General features: G+C 39.6%; 1 long non-coding RNA gene across 5 annotated transcripts in view; it reads left to right on the top strand.

The window, feature by feature from the left end:
• The first annotated feature begins 10,531 nt into the window (after positions 1-10,531).
• LOC124105054 (uncharacterized) overlaps positions 10,532-18,444 on the top strand; it is a 37,480-nt gene continuing 29,567 nt past the window's right edge. The window contains exons 1-4 of one of the 5 annotated variants that reach the window (XR_006855602.2): positions 10,532-10,698; positions 11,061-11,229; positions 12,113-12,241; positions 12,814-12,969. This is a non-coding gene — a long non-coding RNA (uncharacterized LOC124105054). Of the gene's footprint in view, positions 10,699-11,060; positions 11,230-12,112; positions 12,242-12,772; positions 12,970-18,444 lie in introns of all 5 variants that reach the window. The other 4 variants (XR_006855601.2, XR_006855600.2, XR_006855603.2 and 1 more) reach the window with 4 other exon arrangements.

Raw genomic sequence — 18,444 nt, 5'->3', positions numbered from 1 at the left:
AGGTCAGAAAGCAAACTTTAGCAAATACAAAAAAAAAATAGGGATAATACCTTGCATTCTATCAAATCAGAGTGGAATGAAATTAGAAATCAATGATAAGATAAAAAATAGGGGCTGAGGATGTAGCTCAGTGGTGGACCATTTAACTAGCAAGTGGGAGGCACTGGGTTCAATCCTAAGCACTATATAAAATAAATAAAGGTATCATGTCCATCTACAACTAAAAATATATATTTAAAAAAAGATAATAAATGAAAATTAATGTCTAGAGATTAAATAAAACACTTTTGAATGATGAATGGATAGCAGAAGAAATCAGAGGAGGTCTGGGATTGTGGCTCAGCGGTAGAGTGCTTGCCTAGCAAGTGTAAGGCCCTGGGTTCGATCCTCAGCACCACGTAAAAATAAATAAAGGTATTGTGTCCAGCTACAACTAAAAATAAACATTAAAAAAGAAATCAGAGGAAAAATAAAAAAATGCTTAGAAGTAAATGAGAATAGTGATACAACATATAGAAATCTCTGGGACACTGTGAAAGCAGTTCTAAGAGGAAAGTTCATAACATTGAGCAAATACGTTAAAAGAATAGAAAAACCCCAAATAAATAATGTAACATTACATCTCAACACTCTAGAAAAATAAGAAAAAAACAACATCAATATCAGTAGAAGACAGGAAATGATTAAAATCAGAGCCCAATGAAGTTGAGATTTTAAAAAAATAGAAAAAATCAACAAAACAAAGAGCTGTTTTTATTTTTGGAAAGAATAAACAAAATTGATAAACCCTTAGCCAAACTAACCAAAAGAAAGAGAGAGAAACCTCAAATTATCAAAATCAGAAATCAAAATAGAAATCAAGAGGATCATCATCAACTATTTTGAAAATTTATACTCCAATAAGGTAGAAAATTTCAAGGATATGTATGAATTCCTAGAAACATATAACCTATCCAAATTGAACCAGGAGGATATAGAATAATAAAACAGCAATTTTAAGTAATGAAATTGAAGCAGCCATTAAAAGCCTTCCATCAAAGAAAAGCCCAGGATCAGGTGGATTCTCAGCCAAGTTCTACCAGAACTTTAAGGAAGAACAAATACCAATTCTCCTCCATGAAATAGAAACAGAGAACTCTTCCAAACTCATTCTATGAAGCCAGTATCACTCTAATACCAAAACCAGACAAAGATAAATCAAGGAAAGAAAACTTCAGACCAGTATCTTTGATGAACATAGATGCAAAAATTCTTATTAAAATATTGAAAGCCACATACAAAAACATATTAAGAAGATAGTGAGCTGGGTGCAGTGGCTTATGTTTGTAATCCCAGCAGCTGGGGAGGCTGAGGCAGGATTGAGAGTTCAAACCCAGCCTCAGCAACTTAGAGAGATTCTAAGCAACTCAGCAAGACCCTATCTCTAATAGAATATTAAAAAGTGGGCTGGAGTATATAATAAGGCCCTGGATTCAGTCCTCAGCACCACTTAAAAAAAAATTGGAGTGGGGATGTGGCTCCATAGTCAAGCATCCCTGGGTTCAATCTCTGGGAGGAGGAGGAGGAGGAGGAGGAGGAGGAGGAGGAGGAGGAGGAGGAGGAAAAACTTTCTTTCTATGCTTCCCTCAGCATTTCTTGTGTGTTCATTCTTTAACATTCTGGGGGAATGGAACCCAGATCCTGATTGATCCTCAACACCAGTATCAATACTTCACAAAGGTGCCAAAAACATACATTAAGCCAGGCGTGGTGGTACATGCCTGTAATCCCAGAGGCTCAGGAAGCTGAGGCAGGAGGATTGCGAGTTCAAAGCCAACCTCAGCAAAGGTGAGGATCTAAGCAACTCAGTAAGACCATGTCTCTGATAAAATACAAAATAGGGCTGGGGAGGTGGCTCAGTGGTTGAGTGCCCCTGAGTTCAACCCTGCTACCCACCCCCCCAAAAAAAACCCCAAAACAAAAGAATACTTTAGAGAAAAGATAGTCTTTTAAAAAATGGCGCTGGGAATACTAGAAATCCATATGTAGTAGATTGTAAATTAACCCCTACCTCTCACCCTGCACAAAATTCAAAGTGGATCAAAGACCTAGGAATTTCACCAGAAACCTGCACCAGCTAGAAGAAAATGTAGGCCCAACACTTCAACATACCAGGTCAGGTACTGACTTCTTTGGCAAGACTCCTAAAGCACAAGAAGTAAAATAAAAATAAATGGATTGACATCAAATTAGAAATATTAGTCAGCTGTAAAAAAGAATGACTTCATGCATTTTGCGGTAAATGGATGGATCTGGAGACTATCATGTTAAGTGAAATAAGCCAATCCTTGATTAGAAAGCTTCTACATAACAACAAAAGCATGAAGAGAGAGCCTAGAGAATTGGAGAACATCTTCACCATCTGCATCTCAGATAGGGCATTAATCTCTAGGATATTTAAAGAACTCAAAAAACACTAAAAAAACAAATAACCCAATCAATAAATGGGCAAAGGAACTGAACAGGCACTTCACAGAAGAAATACAAATAGTCAACAAATACATGAAAAAATGTTCAACATCTCTAGCAATTAGAGAAATGCAAATGAAAACTACATTGAGATTTCAGTTAGAATGACAATTATGATGACTACAAGTAACAATAAATGTTGGTGAGGATGTGGGGAAAAAAGGTACACCCATACATTGCTGGTGGGACTGAAAATTGGTGCAATCACATTGAAAAGAAGTATGGAGATTCCTCAAAAATCTAGAAATGGAACCACCATTTGATCCAGTTATCTCACTCCTTGGTATAAAGGATTCGCAATCAGCATACTAAAGTGATTCAGCCATATCAATGTTTATAACAGCACAATTCACAATAGCAAAGCTATGGAGCTAACCTAGGTGCCTTTTGGCAGATGAATGGATAAAGAAAATGTGGGAAATATTCACAAAAGAATGTTAGTCAGCTTTAAAAAGAATGACTTTATGCATTTTGTGGTAAATGGATGGATATGGAGACTATCATGCTAAGTGAAATAAGCCAATCCCTAAAAACCAAAGGTCGAATATTCTCTCTGATATGTGGGTGCTAACACATATCAAGAATGGGATGGGAAGAATAGAAGTTCAATGGAGTAGACAAAGGGGAATGAAGGAAAGGGAAGGGGCATAGGAATAGGAAAGACAGTAGAATGAATTGGACACAACTCTCCCATATACATATATGAACATACCACAGTGAATCACAACATTGTGTATATCCACAAAAATTAATTTAAAAAACCCTATGTGTTTTTTAAAAAAGGAAGTTTTGTGAGTTCTTTTTTTGGGGTACTGTGTACTGAATTCAGGGGCACTCAACCACTGAGCCACATCCCCAGCCCTATTTTGTATTTTATTTAGAGACAGGGTCTCATTGAATTGCTTAGTGCCTTGCCATTGCTGAGGTTGGCTTTGAACTGGTGATCTTCCTGTCTCAGCCTCCTGAGTGGCATGCGCCACTACACCCAGCAGTTTTTTGAGTTCTTTATATATGCTGGATATTAATCTGTGTCAGAAGAACAGCTGGCAAAGATTTTTTCCCAATATCTAGGCACTTCCTTCACACTTTTATTCATTTCCTTTGCTATTCAGAAACATTTTAATTTGATGGTATCCCACTTATTGATTCTTGGTTTTATATCTTGAGGTTTAGGGTTCTTATGGAGGAAGTCAGTGTCTGTATCAGTATGATGGAATGTTGACCTTATGTTTTTTTTCTAGCAGTTGCAGTATTTCTGTTCTAATTCCTAAGGCTTTGATCCATTTCGATTTGACTTTTGTGTAAGGTGAGATATAATGATCTAATTTCATTCTTCTATATTTGGATATCCAGTTTTCCCAGCACTGTTTATTAAGGAGGCTATGTTCTCTCTAACATATCATATATTTTTGGCACTTCTGTCAAGTTTTAAATGACAGTATGTATGTGGATTTTTCCCTGTTCTTCTATTCTGTTCCATTGGTCTTCATGTCTACTTTGATGGTAATACCATGCAGTTTTTCTTAGTATAGCTCTGTAGTAAAATTTGAGATCAGGTATTATGATGCCTCCAGCATCACTCTTCTTGCTCAGGATTCCTTTGGCTATTCTAGGTCTAATTTTTCCAGGTAAATTTTAGGACTCTCCTCCCACCCCATTTGTGTGTATGTTCTGTGAAGAATGTTGCCGCGTCCGGCCAAGGGAGCCGAGTCCGGCGAGGGACGGCGAGGTTAAAAGACACACAGGACACCAAGGTTCTTCATCCAGGAGTCAATAATAATCTTTATTGCTAACACACCTTTTTTTATACCCCAAGCAGCAGAAGTGGAAAACTACCCAAAAGCAGGAGGGAGGGGGGAGAAATTTAGTTTCAACATCTATTATTGTCAGGTACCGAAACCTCCCTTAACAATAAGTCCATCAGACCAGAAAAGGTCAAGGCATTCCCGTGGGATACATATGTCTCAGACGGACAAGCAGGAACAGAAAAACCGCAAGTTCGCCATGGCCTTGTGAGCTGGCCACACTGGCATGCAGAACAAACTAGTGGAGGTAGGGCTCCAGGGGCCAAGGTGGACCTGTTGCCAACAAATGTCATTTTTATTTCCATGGGGATTGCATTGAATCTGTATAGGCTTTTTGGTAATATGGCTTTTTTTTTTTTTTTTTGGGTACTGGAGATTGAACCCAGTGGTGCTTAAACACTAAGCCACACCATATCCCTAGGCCTTTTTTATATTTTTTATTTAGAGACAGAGTCTTGCTGTTTTGCTTAGGGCCTCACTAATTTGCTGAGACTGTCTTTGAACTCACAATCCTCCTGTCTCAGCCTTCCAAGCTGTTGGGATTACAGGCATGCTCCACCATACCCAGCAATATGGCCATTTTGATAACATTAATTCTGCCCATTCAAGGAGGACAGTGAGTTCAAGGCCAACCTCAGCATCTTTGCAAGACACTCAACAACCGAGGGAGGTCCGGTGTCAAAAGATTTTTTAAAAGGAGGTGGAGTGGGGATGTAGCTCAGGGGTAAAATGCCCTTGAGTTCATTCCAGGGGAAGGGGGAGTTAGTGAAAAAGATTCTACAACATTTAATTGAAACAAATTCGACTCTTGACATCACACACAGCATAAGATCAATGTAACAGCGGTTATGGACATTTTAAGAAGGCAGTGAAGTATCTTGCAGATTAGAACACCATAGAAACTTATTGTAACAATTATCTTTCAATTACCCAATGCACATAGGAAGCATTGATCATTGTATCTCAAATGTCTAAAGGCAAATATCCAAATTGGTTAGCAGGCCAGGAAAAATGAGTTACCAAATTTGAAAGCCATCCTAACCATCAAAATGTTAAATTATTTGTCACAGATTTACAAAAGTCATGTGAATCATGTGTTTGAAACTCAGAAAATATAAATCAGAAGGTAAATTTCACCCTAACTCCCTAGGTAGAAATGACCACTAATACTTTCATGAATTGCCTTTTACAAACTGGCAGCATAACCATAGTTATAGGGACATCAGCAAAGAGATTGCTGGGTTCATTAGAGTTTAGGTTCAACTCTGAATACAGTATTAGTGGAAATTTGTGGCTTAGGAGCAGGGCAGTGGTCATGGGATGTAAACCTGCTAACAGAAAACATCAAAAGAGTTAGGAGGATTCTGATTAGTTGATCTAACAGTGTTTTTGCTATAGACAGGCTATGATCATTAGAATTACTTGAGCAATGTTGAAAGATCAGTTCCTGATCAGATCAACAGAGATCCATATCAAAGTGGGAGTGGTTTGCTAAAGTGACTTAGCATGGGTTTTGCAAAAAGTTTATTATTCAAGGAAGTGGACAGATGCATCTAGGGAGAAAGTTCAGAATCCAGAATAAATCTTGTCCAAACAGAAAAGTTTCTCATTAATGCACAAACACACATAAGTATATGAGGTGATTCATGTTAGTGTGATTAATCATTCTACATGTATACTGCTGGGAGCCATTAGCCAAGTAGGTATGACAATTTCCTTGCCAGGGTACCCCATGTTGCTGACATTTTGCAGTGACATTGCATGTAGGTGACCTTGCTCAAGGACCAAGGCGGATTAGGGTGTTCCCGGTTTAAGATAATCGGGTTTAGGGCGTTCCCAGTTTAGGTTCCAGGTTTAAGGTTTAAGATTATTCCTGCTGGGAATAGGGCGTATCCTGCTGCCTGAGTTCCCCTTGAGTTCTCACGGGATTCAGACAGTATATTTTGGGAGACAGAAGCCCAGTGGTGGTGGATTTGGGCAGAGAACGTGGATTTCCCCAGAACGTGATTGTAGACGGCTGGTGTGAGTTCAGGAATAAAGAGTTGCTGTTTGAATCTACAAGCTGTGTGGTGGCTTGTGATTGTGTGCCCAGCCAGACTGCAGCATTTGTGCCCAGCCAGACTGCGGCAGTATACATGTACCAAAACACCACTTTGTACACCATAGACATATACAATTTTAATCTGTAAAAATTTTTTTTTAAAATGCTATACAGTGGAGGTCAACTCTATTGTAATAGAGAAGAGAGATTGCCCACTGAAAAAGGGAAAGTCTGTGGGGAATTTATATCCAACAACCAGAGTGAAGGAAATTTATTAAAATTTATTAAATAGTCAAAATTATTTTTACTAAATTATTAAAAGAAAACATCAAGGATAGTGGTCTTTGAGGTTAGTCAAGCAATATAGTAAGACCCTGTCTTTAAAAAAGGGGGAGAAAAAGATGAAAGGAAACAAGGAAGGGAGAAGGGAAGGAAGGAGAAGAGAATATTTTTTAACTGCTTTTTCTTTTACATTTTTTTTAGTTGAAGATAGACACAATACCTTTAATTAATTAACTTTTTTTTTTGTGGTGCTGAGGATTGAACTCGGTGCCTCACACATGCTAGAGAAGTGCTCTACTGAAGTGGCACCCCCTTTCTCCACAGAAAAGCCCTCTTCACCATGTCTGATTTTAGGACTGTCAGCAAAAGAGTCCATTGTAGATAAACTTCCTATTTTCATGTCACCCTGTTTACTTGGCCACTGGCTGAGAAGATACTCCAGGTGCTGGACACCCCCTTACTAGTTTTCACAAACGTATCCAGTATAGTACTTTGAAGAAATGTGCAAACAAGGTCTCTGGCCTTGAGCTGGGCTTCAGAGAGATGTCTACATTTTTAAGATAAGTTACAACTGGGCTCCATGGTAACAGCTGGCAGGGGGAGGAAAGAAAGGGGAGAAGAAGCTTTCCCCTTCTCAGGTGTTGTCCTTGAAGAGTTAACATGCCCAGAACAGTGAAAGAAAAAGCTGCTTTTATGTGAACTTCTGCAGACTGTGAACTTCTGAGCCCCTCCCCTTATATGCTGGGTATAAAACTCTGAAACTCCCTGAACTCGGGGTTCAGGGGATTGATTGATTACAGCAAAAGCTGTGTTCTCTGAACCTGGCTGCAGCCAAATAAAACTGTTTCCTGCTGTCTTCGGTGCCTTGCCTCGTTTGTCCCTACAACACTATCAATAAGCCAAAACCACAGCCCAACAGTGTTCTTGAAGGGAAGGAAGAAAGAGACAGTGCTGTCTTGCTAAACTGTCCTAATAAGACCTTTTCTAAAGACAAGCCATCATGGGCGGGCAATGAGAAACTTCATCAATTATCATGAGTGATGAAATATCAGGTTGGGGGTGTCATGAGCAAGCTATACCATCACCATGTAATAGTGGTTCACTTTACCTTTTGAACATAACCCTTGCTGCTTATTTTAAAAGGGACATATTTTCTTCTCTTCTTCCTCTCCCCCTCCTTAACCTGGAGGCAGGGAACAATATTACCTGGAGTTATTGGTTCTCCACAGGAAGGAGATGTCACCATTAGAACTAGGAAGTGACTGTCTCCCAAATTAACTAGTGAATTCCAACACACCAAAATGGCACACCCAGGACCCCTGTCATGTAGCTTTTGAAGAGCTTCTTTAAAAGCCCTTTGTTTTCCCTGATGGGAAGAACCATAGCCTCTGGGACTAGATTCCCCTGTGTTTTTCCTTTGCTAGCAAAGCAATAAGCCTTCTTTTTCCTTTTTCTCAAAACTGTATCCTCATTATTAAATTGGCATGAATTGGCATTGGGGAGAAGGAGCGAGCTTTTGGTAACAAACATAAACCAAACACATTTGTGTCTTTACAAAATGCCAGAATTTATTGAAATTGACAAGCTACACCACTTTCACTGGTAGCAAAAAATTCATCAATTACTTCTGGTTCACTTGATAGTCATAAGCTGAGCAATCAAAAGTTCTTTTATTTCATTCCAATCTTACTATAACTCTCAATTCACACGTCATACTTCACACAAGTATATACACACATACAAATATGTCACAAAGGGACAAAAAAGGGGTAAAGGAGGCTACAGGCTACAGGGTTACAGGACGGTTTGCTAAGGGTACAAGCGGAGAGCACACAGGAATGAGAAAAGTCAAAGAGTTATGGTACGTGCTCAGATATTTTTTTTTTGTTTTGTTTTTTGGTACAGAGATTGAACTCAGGGGCACTGAACCACTGAGCCACATCACCAGCCAATTTTTGTATTTTATTTAGAGACAGGGTCTCACTGAGTTGCCTAGCGCCTTGCTAAATTGCTGAGGCTAGCTTTGAACTCCTGATTCTCCTGCTTCAGCCTCCCAAGGGGATGGGATTATAGATGTGCACCACCATATCCAGTTCAGATAAAGATTTTTTTAAAAATATTTTTTTTAACTGTAGTTGGACACAATACCTTTAGTTTTTTTTAAATTAATTTTTATGTTGTGTTTTGATCGAACCCATCCTGGCACTGCTAGGTGAGCACTCTACTGCTGAGGCACAGCCCCAGCATCTCAGATAAAGATTTTAAGGAACCAGTTTCACAGAGTTGTGAAGGCAGAGGAGTTGAAAAAGGCAGCTTTGGAGTGTCAGCTTGAGGAATCAATTTGAAGTGGGCTGTGGGTTCTCTTCATGGACAGGAGAATCTGCATTATGCTGAAGCTTGGTGGATGAGAAGTAGAGGTTCGTCACTGTACTAATTTTCCTGGATAAGTCCTCTGAGAGTGACAAGGTCACAGGGTCAGAGTGTTGCCTCATCCAGTCTTTGAGGAATTCCTCCTATTTATGAGTCTTCGCAAAGGGAGTTGTATCTGATTAGGTTGATGAGCCTCTGTGTCTGGTGTTTCTCAGATCATTTGGGAGGTCCAGGTGTCAAGGTGTTCCTGATTTAGTTTGATGAATTAGCATGAATAAGTGCCTTATGGTTGTGCCAGGCAAATGGTGGTTGTTTACTTGTACAAACAATAGTCATTCTACCTTGGCATTTGTGCTCAGATAAAGATTTGTGGCAAAATACTCCTTCATAAAAGGGTATTCACTGGCAAGGTATAGATTGCTCTCCGAAGGGTGATTTTCTCAAAACTTATTACTTTGATTTATGCAAAAGGCAGACCAAGTTGCAGGTCTAATATAGAAGCACTCAGGGAACCTGGAGCAAAGTGTGGTCAAGGAGTCTTTGTGAGTAGACCTCATGATACATACTGTGTCCTGTCCACGTGGACATACAACCAGATATTGGCCAATTTTCTCATTTCAAAGCATTTTAAGAAAGGGGATAATAAAAAGATCCATGAGCATAAAGCTTTGTTTTTCTGTTTCATTATTTCACAACCTATTTTCAACAAGTCTTCCTCCCTTGCCAGTACCCCAAACTAGTAATAAATTGAGTGTTAAGGCAAGCCCCTAAGAGCTGTGACTCTCTAAGTAGAATGTGTCTCAAGAAACACCTGGAGATCTGGGCAAGAATTCCAACTTCGAATGTAAATAATACTCAATGGTTATGCTACCAGATTGTGAAAGGCAATATCTACACAGAAGTAGGTTTGGTACTTTTTGCTGAAGGGTGTTGGGGCGAAATTTCCCTTCTTATTCATATTTTCTGAGTGCTGAATGAACACTTGTACATTCAGCATGAGATTCACTTAATGAATAACAAAACGAATTAAAATAAGCCTTGAAGGAGACTTGGCGTTTGATTTAAAAAAAAAAAAATTGCAAATGCGACAAAGTACAAGCAGGTTTGTAATTAAAGATACTTAAAAGTGAGTTAAAAGTGGGAATCAGAAATCTGTGATCCAAAAACTGGGCCTCTTTAAATAGGGAACTTTGTGCAAAGAATCCCTTTTTTTTGAAACACGAAGGGCGGGGTAGGAGCGGAGCGGCGCTCGTCAGTGGTCTTTTACTGCCACCTAACGTTCAATGTTTAACTGAACGACGACAAAAGTCCGTGATTACGTACCCTTTCCACACGATTTCTGCTCTTTAGAACCAAAGTAACCCAATGAAGTACTGGGGCAAGATAAATGGTAAGGATCAAGCAATTGCAGTCTGACCAGGTGCCCCTTCACATAACCAGTAGGGGTTCCCGGAAGTCCATTTGCTATTGAGGGCGCGCTCTCCTAAAGTCCGACCCGGAAGCCATAATAACAGCGGCAGGAAGTTCCGGCTGTTCAAAGGCAGCGGTTCCGGCCTCAGGAGGGCCCAGGCTTCTGGGCAGTGTGGATGTGTTTTATTAGTGTTGTGCGGTATTCGGCGTGGTCCTTAGAACTCGCCGCCTGAGCTTATTTCGTGAACGGCTTCTTCTGTTCCTCGGGGTACCGGACTTACTGTGAGGAATGAGAGCGAGCGGGGCCGGAGATGGGGGATGTGGGACCTTAGACCTAGGCCCCGAGGGTCATATTGAGGAGTAGTGCAGTGATGGATGCTTTCGTTCTAGTTGAGCATGCGCATTAGCTCTCTAGGGATAATAAAAAGGGGTGACATGACAAAGAAATGTGGTGAATGTATCTCCGTTTAGACTAAGTGGTAAGATTGGACTTCCAGAAATGATTGTTGAAGAGTTTAGGAATGATCCAGCCTGGCTTTGATGAGTGGAAAGGCTTTTTCTGTTTTCCTTTTTGTTTGTTTTGTGTTTTACCAACAGAAACTTACCACAAAATATAGATATGCTTGTTGCTTTATTCCCTCCAGGTGCTCCTAGCTTCACCCAGTTTCCCGATGGTGCTTTGAGCTGAGCAACTTTCCTCCACTGGGCCCTTACCCCCGATATGCTGCCTCACCTGAGGTTCAGAGCAATGGATTTGGCTGTTTATGGACTGCGATCTCTTAAAACATGATCGCTATATAAACTTTTCCTGCTGTAAGTTGTTTTTGTTGGGTATTTTGGTCACAGTCACACAAAAGCTAACTAATACTCTTCCCTTCTGGACTCCTTTCCCTATGAGCCCTGGGATTTTTCTCCTTCCATATTAAGTTAGTATGGAACTTTGCTTGGCTGTCATAGGAGAAGTAGTGTGTCACATATTCCCCAATGTTATTAGGGGAAAGCCAGTGGAATTTTAATTCTGTATGAGTTTGGAATGGGCCCACCATATAGTACATCTTCACCTATTAGGTAGTAGACAGACATGAGTAATAGGAAAAAGGAGGGGAATACTGTACTCCCCCCCCCCCCCATATGCTGTCTTTCTGGGAAAAAAAAAAAAAAAAAGCAATTTACCTAACCTAGCTTATTGGCTTTAATCAGTAGGCTATGCTGCATTTCTCACCCAGTAACATGCAGAGCTATTGTCAGGGCCTCCCTGCCAATAAGAACAACACAAGTTACTGTAAAGCTGGGACTTTACAGCTATACACCGATCAAAGATTCCAGGACTCAGGAAGACAGGATAATTAAAAGCAAAGACCACCAACTGTAAAATAGCAGTAGGGAATTAACCTAATGTGATCGTATTGTCAGTTGCAAATTGAGAGGTGGTTCCTGGGGGTACACTTTAGAAACTTCCCTAAGGCCCCCAATAAAACTAGGAAAGTGGCATGTAATCAGTATCTTCTTTGAGAGAACCCACTTTTACCTTTGAGAGTGTCTGTTTTTTTTCCCTTCTAATGATCTTTGGTATACTTTTATTATGTGTTATGTAACGCCTGAAAGTTTTTTATGCAATAGCACCAGAGCCAAAATTACAACACAGTTTCCTTTACCATTTTGGTGCTGTGACTGAGATTGATATTTACTTTTCTAGATCTTTATTGTAGGCCTTAGATTCATGGTGACTAGAAGGATATTTTAAGACAACTGAAAGTCTCTGGCTGGAGATACTCTGCTGGGACTGAAACTCTTGATTGAGATTCAGATCCTCCAGACCCTAGAGGTAAGAAACTGAGGCTTTCTTTTCAGTCTTTTTGGCAGATAGGTCTTGCCCACTGACAATTGAAAGTCTCCTGGCTAGGACAATACTATAATGGAATCTGAAGTTCAATGACTACAGGATTTTTGAACCCCGGAGACCATTAGGGGAAAAAGACCTCTTTCCCTTCCTCATACCCTTTTCATCTTGAGATGGGTGTTTGAGAATAAAGGGAGAAATGCTGAATTTAAAAGGAAGTACCCTTGACCCTTCCTTTGTATCATAAAGGCAGTGGGCAGGTGCAGGGAAAACTGGCGTGAAATTATGTAACTCCATCCTAGCTCTACCTCTAGTTCAGTCCCTAGCATCTGTCCCTCTATTAATATTAATTCCCTACACCAACGGGTTGCTGTCTCTTCCATTGGAGATAGCCAGCATTCTCACTTGAATGTGTATTCCTTGCTTTACTCCAAAGGTAGCATTATCTTGAGATTGTCCCCATTCTCCATTGAATATATATCTACTTTCCTAAATAATTCTCTATCTATGCCTTAGACTGGTGTGTGCTGAAATTTTTTTCTGTCTCATATGCCAAGAACCTCGGTGGTCCTGAGTCAGGTTACCCCTTCTCTCTGGGAACCCTTCTTCAGAGACATCCCCTCTTCTGCGATAACCTCTATCTCTGGACCAACCAAACGTTGTGGGACCTCACTCAAGTCTCAAATCAGTGGGAACTTGAATTCACATTTAAGGTAAGAAGACAACTTTCCATGCCTTTCTGTCAAAACGCACATTTTAAGCTCTGCCTCTTATATTCAAAAGGCAAGTTTCTTAGCTCTTCTGTTACTTTTTTTTTCTTCAAATTTGTGTTCTAGTTAGCTTTTTCATTGCTGTGAACAAAAGTCCTGACAAGAACAATTTTAGAGGAGGGAAAAGTTTATTTGGGGTTCAAGGTTTCAGAGGTCTCAGTCCATTCATGGCTAAATTCATTGAATCCATTGTGCTGGCCCCAAGGTGAGACAGAACAGCATGGTGGAAAGGTGTGGCAGAGGAAAGCAGCCTAGGCCCTAGCCACCTGTAAACAGCACTTCTCTCACCAGGAACAAAATGTGTACCCTAAAGGCATGCCCTCAGTAACCTACCTCCTCCACTGACACCTTATGTATCTATAGACACCACACAGTTAATCAATTTAAATGGATTAATGCACTAATTAGGTTAAGGTTCTCCTCACCCAATCATTTCACCTCTAAACTTTCTTGTATTATCTCACACATGAGCTTTTGGGGGACATTAATTACACATGGTTTTCATGCTTTCCTTTGGTTCATTAAACATGGTTTCCCTTAGTTCTTTTTTTTTTTTTTTTGAGTATTGGGGATTGGGGATTTAACCCAGAGGGCTTTGTCACTGAGCTACATCCCCAGCTCTTTTTATGTTTTATTTTGAGACAGGTTTACTAAGTTGCACAGGACCTCACTAAGTTGCTGAGGCTGACTTTGTACTCGCAATCCCCCTGCCTTAGTCTCCCGAGTCTCTGGGATTGCGGGCACGTACCACTGCACCTGGTTTACCTTAGCTCTTTGAACTGATCAAGTTTGATAGTATATAGGCTTTGAAGAATTAGTCCATTTCTTTTAAATTATCAAATTTTGAATGTATAATTATTCACAAAATAATTCTCTTTGAAAGCCAGGCACAGTGGCACACACCTGTAATCCTAGTGGCTTGGGAGGCTGAGGCAGGAGGATCGTGAGTTCAAAGCCAGCCTCAGCAACCGTGAGGCGCTAAGCAACTCAGTGAGATCCTGTCTCTAAATAAAATACAAAATAGGGCTTGGATGTGGCTCAGTGGTAGAGTGCCCCCGAGTTCAATCCCTGGTACTGCCTCCGCCCCCTGAAAAAAAGAATATATGTTATAGATGAGAGAGCATGGCTGGTAGCTACAGTAGCCACTGAGGCAAGGGGAGAAGCACAGGCAGAGAATTTATAAACAATTTTTTTTTTTTTTTTTTAACTTCGGGAAACTTGTGGATTAGAGAGAGAGGCTGATTTTTCATACACACAAACATATATTTTTAGTTGTAGACGGATACAATACCGTAAATATAATAAATTAAATAAAATTATGTGGTGCTGAGGATCCAACCCAGTGCCTCACACATGCTAGGCAAGTGCTCTACCACTGAGGTATAACCTCAGCCCGGGAGGCTGATTTTAATGAACACAGAGTCAGTAGGGAAACGAGTTGAATGAAACCAACCCAAAATTGCTCAGATTCCTGGAGCAGGGATTTTGAACTGAGATTCCTGGCAGGTGCAGCCTGGGAACTATCTGTAAACACTGGGGCAGCCAGCAGAGACAAATCAGGATGATTGATGTAAAGGAAGTTGCCAGCATTTTACCACCTGCATTTTACCACCTGCAGAGTGTGCCTGATTCAGAGTGACTGAAATAGCCACAAAACATTATACAAGCTCCAAATACAAAGAGGAGAACACTAAATCTTTGTGGCAGGCACCCCATAAGAGCTATCGGGAATCCACCTTATAGCAGTCACCCAGGAGTGTTTGCATTCCAGGGCATATATGCGGTAATTCACATTCACAGTGGCCAAGGTAAAACCTGTGGAAAGTTAGTCCCTATACCGGAAAAGTGGATTTTACCAGAGGCCTCAGTGATCTAGACATCCAGCAGAGTCTGGCATTTCTCCAGTAATAGGGGGTGTGAACCAAATCCCAAATATCTACCAACAGAGTTCCAAAATTCACCCAACATTAAACCCCAAATACTGGAACGTCATATTTAGAACTCTGCTTTACCCCCACTATGGTATTACACAATCCACCAATATTACATAGTCTATCCTATTCTGTACTGGGAGATCGGAAGCTGAGAGCTACTACACTTGGCTAGCAGCTAGGTGAGGAACACAAAGACGTGTGATTTAATAACCCCCAGCTCTTGATCCAACGGTTACAAAGCCAAAAACAAACATAGAGAATGAAAATCCATTCCTGCCAATAATTTTGACCACCAAAACAGAAACAGGCCCTTTATTTCTTACCAAGATATTTCTGTTTTTTCTTTTATCTTTCTTTCTTATCTATATTCACATTTTTAAATTTTTAATTCTCTTTTTAAATTTTAACCTAAAATTTTTCAAGCATAATTTCATCAGTGTATTATTTTTTACTTTTTTTGATCATACATGATTTTTTGTATGTGTATATGTGTGTTCTCACTGAAAAATAGTGAGAAAATAGGCTTGAAAAAATAAGTATACATTCATATAATTTTTACCTTCACATTAATAGCATTTGTATATAATTTAGTCTTATTTGAATCAGTGGGGTATAATTATATGAGAATTTGAGTTGTTTTGATCTTACATTTGTAGGTTCATACCTTGGTTCCTGTCCCTCCTATTTCCCGTTTTTTACTTTTTTCTCTAATGGGCAGATTTTCTTGTTCCTTCTTGCTTTCTTTCCTTCATTCTTTAGTTGTAGTTAATTTTTATCCCTCTTTACAGTTGACATCTGGTATCTCCTGCCTCTCCTAAGAACAATTTCTTAAGTATCTCAAACTTTCTTTCATCTTCCTGATTTTCTCTTACTTAAAAAGTAGAAATCACTGGGTGTGGTGGTGTACCCCTGTAATCCCAGCAGCTCAGGAGGCTGAGGCAGCTGAGGCAGCTGAGGCAGGAGGATCACCAGTTCAAAGCCAATCTTAGCAACTTAGTGAGGCCCTAAGTAGGGCTGGGGATATAGTTCAGTTGGTAGAGTGCTTGCCTTGCATGCATAAGGCCCTGGGTTCAATCCCCAGCACCACAAAAAAAAAAAAAAAAAAAAAAAAAGAGGCCCTAAGCAACTCAATGAGACCCTGCCTCTAAATAAAGTACAAAATAGGGCTGGGGATGTGTCTCAGTGGTCAAGTGCCCCTGAGTTCAACCCCTCATACCAAAAAAAGAGCCGAAATCCCACTAAATAACAGAATTATGCAGTTTATATATTTCCTACTCCATTTCTGTTGTGATTATAAATACAGTGGATGACATAGTAGACACCTACTGTTAAATGTCCAATCTAATTCACAGTTATTTATAGTTGGTACTGATGTTAAATGCTAATCCCATCATTCCTATATAGATGGCAATTAGTGTTATAGATTTCAAAGTACACACTGAATATTTATATTAGCACTGTACATCTGTTGCTGACATTAGGGCTGTCCCTGGCTCCCCCTTTCCCCTAAAAGGGGCTGGAAAATGATTGGGACACTTTGAGATCACAGAGTAGTGATCCTGATGCCGAGAAATCCTCACAACTCAGCCAAGCAAAAGTGAATCTCACCCCACACATGATCTAGACCCACCTGAGCCCTGACATTACTTCAACTCATAGAATTGGGGAGATAAAACTCCCAAACCAATAACCAGAGGGTGACTCATATTCCACCCCTTTACATCTACTCATATATCAAAAATTGAAAGAGATTCCAGAAGAGACAGTAACTACACACAAAAGGACATACATACAAAAGAGAAAGGTGAATCCATTTCAATTGATGCACAAGTTCAGGACTTTTGAAAACATGAGAAAACAGGCAAACAAATTTCACCCCACTCCCAAATTTATAATCCCCTAACAAAGGATCCCAGATATGAAAGGGATAAAATTCCAGAGAAAGGTTATTTAAAAACAGATTTTTTGTTGTTGTTGTTGGTACCAGGGATTGATCCCAGTGATCCCTGGATACAACCCTAGCCCTTTTTTACTTTTCATTTTGAGACATGGTCTTAATAAATTGCTTAGGGCTTTGCTAAGTTGCTGAGTCTGGCTTTGAACTTGTGTCCATCCTGCCTGAGTTTCCTGAGCCAATTGGATTATAGGCATGCTCCATTGTGCCCAGTAAAAACTGATTATTAAAATGTTCAGTGAAATTTGGCTGGGGCTGGGGCTCAGTGGTAGAGCGCTCGCGCAGCAAGGCGCTAGGTTCGATCCCCCACACCATATAAAAAGAAAACAAAAATAAAATTAACGTTAAAAAAAACTTAAAAAACGTTTAGTGAAATAAAAGAAGAGCTAATGAATTAATTAAGAAAGCAATGCAGGAAATGAAAGACCATTTCAGTAAAGAAATAGAAATATTAAAGACAAACCAATCAGAATTCCTGGAAATGAAAAACACAGTCAAATTAAAAACTCACTTGTAATCATCACCAACAGATTACACTGCATAGAATATAGAACCTCAGGCCTTGAAGACAGGGTACATGAAGTTGAACACATAGTATGCAATAAAGGGAAAAATTAATAGAAATTGACCAAAATATACAAGAATTTTGTGATAATATCAAGAGACCCAACTTGAGAATAATTGGGATATAAGCTAAAATCATTAACAACATCAAGAACGTTTTCAATGATAAGAGTAAAAGAAAACTTTTCCAGTATCAGAAATGAGATAGACATCAATGTACTGGAGGTATACAGGATCCTAAATAGACCAAATCAGACGAGAAGCTCTTCAAGACACATCATAATCAAAATGCCAAACATAGAAAGTTAGGAAAAACTATTAAAAGGGACAGGAGAGAAATATCAGGTCACATTTAAAAGAAACCAATAAATCTCACTTCTGACTTCCCAATTCAGATGCTAAAATGAATGAGAGCCTGGAATGAGATATTGCAAGCTCTAAAAGAAAATAATTGCCAACTAAGATTGCTGTGCTCATCAAAGCTTTCTTTCAAATTTGAGGGGGATATAAAAACTTCCCATGACAACGATAAGCTGAAATTTCAAATATATGACCACCAAGCTAAAGAATACTTAAATATAAACAGCTCACAGGGCTGGGGATATAGCTCAGTTGGTAGAGCACTTGCCTTGCATGTACAAGGCTATGAGTTCAATCCCCAGCACCACAAAAGAGGAAAAAAAAAAAAAAACAAAACTGCACACAGAGGAACCCAAAAACAAATCTTAAAGTTCCCAAAGAAGATCAGTAGAAGAGTAATCATCTCAATGAGAATCAAGACAATTAAATATAGCAAAGAATCAGAATGGCAGAAAGCCACTAACATCCAGACTAACACTGAATGTAAATGGTCTCAACTCCCCAATTAAAAGACATAGATTAGCAGAGTGGATCAAAAACAAGATCCAACTATATTGCAAAAGACTCGTTTCTTTTTTTTTTCTTTAAATATATATATATGTGTGT

The sequence above is a fragment of the Marmota monax genome, unplaced genomic scaffold (genome assembly GCF_021218885.2).
Source record: "Marmota monax isolate L192 unplaced genomic scaffold, Marmota_monax_Labrador192_F-V1.1 WCK01_AAM20220418_F8-fsc00192, whole genome shotgun sequence".
NCBI lineage: Eukaryota > Metazoa > Chordata > Mammalia > Rodentia > Sciuridae > Marmota > Marmota monax.
This window is presented reverse-complemented; position numbering and strand designations above follow the sequence as displayed.